The following is a 1,313-nucleotide window of genomic DNA, read 5'->3' as shown; positions in this document are numbered from 1 at the left end:
TACCCCAATTCTTTAGAACCTAAAGAGGGTTGTCTAAATTGTGCGTAAGAGTGCCCACCAGAGTGACCTCTCGGCTCCTTTTGGAATCTCTCTGCTACTGAAGCTTATTTCATTTCCTTTCACATCCCCCTTTTGGTCAAGAAGATGTTCTCCGTCCCACGATGCCAGGTCTACATTCCTCCCCGGGAGTCATATTCCACGTTGCCAGGGAGATTCACTCTCCTGGGCGTCTGATCCCACGTAGGTGGGGGGGCAGTGATTTCACCTTTCAAGTTGGCTTAGCTAGAGAGAGAGGGCCACATCTGAACAACAAAGAGGCATTCGGGAGGAGGCTCTTAGGCACAATTATAGGGAGGCCTAGCCTCTCCTTTGCAGCAACCATCTTCCCAAGGGTAAAACCTACAGTAGAGGGCTCAACCCATCAAACCACCAGTTCCCTATGTCTGTGGTCATGTTAGCAACCATTGAGGTGGGGTAGGCCAATACCCCTGCATTCTCCACAGGCTCCTCAAGGGGGCACTACATATTTTTTTCCTTGTTTTTTCCTTTTTTTTTTTAACCTTTTTTTTCTTTTTAAATCAACTGTATGGAAAAAAAAATTAAAAAAAAAAAAAAAAAAAGAAACATACAATAAAAGAACATTTCAAAGAGACCATAACAAGGGAGTAACAAAAAGACAACTAACCTAAGATAACTGCTTTACTTCCAACCTGTTCCTACTTTACCCCAAGAAAGTTACATAATATAGCAACATTTCTGTGAACTTGCTCCTACTATATCCATCAGAAATTAACAGACCATAGTCATTCCTGGGCATCCCCAGAACGTTAAATAACATATCTGTTCTTCTTGGATTACTGTTCCCCCTTCCTCAATTGCTCTCTATTGCTAGTTCCCCTACATTCTACATTATAAACCATTCTTTTTACATTTTTCAAAGTTCACATTAGTGGTAGCATATAATATTTCTCTTTCTGTGCCTGGCTTATTTCGCTCAGCATTATGTCTTCAAGGTTCATCCATGTTGTCATATGTTTCATGAGGTCATTCCTTCTTACTGCCAGTAGTATTCCATCGTGTGTATATACCACATTTTATTTATCCACTCATCTGTTGAAGGACATTTGGGTTGTTTCCATCTCTTGGCAATTGTGAATAATGCTGCTATGAACATTGGCGTGCAGATATCTGTTCGTGTCACTGCTTTCCGATCTTCCGGGTATATACCGAGAAGTGCAATCGCTGGATCGAATGGTAACTCCATTTCTAGTTTTCTAAGGAAATGCCAGACTGACTTCCAGAGTGGCTGAACC

The sequence above is a fragment of the Choloepus didactylus genome, chromosome 5 (genome assembly GCF_015220235.1).
Source record: "Choloepus didactylus isolate mChoDid1 chromosome 5, mChoDid1.pri, whole genome shotgun sequence".
In the NCBI taxonomy this organism is placed as follows: domain Eukaryota; kingdom Metazoa; phylum Chordata; class Mammalia; order Pilosa; family Megalonychidae; genus Choloepus; species Choloepus didactylus.
This window is presented reverse-complemented; position numbering follows the sequence as displayed.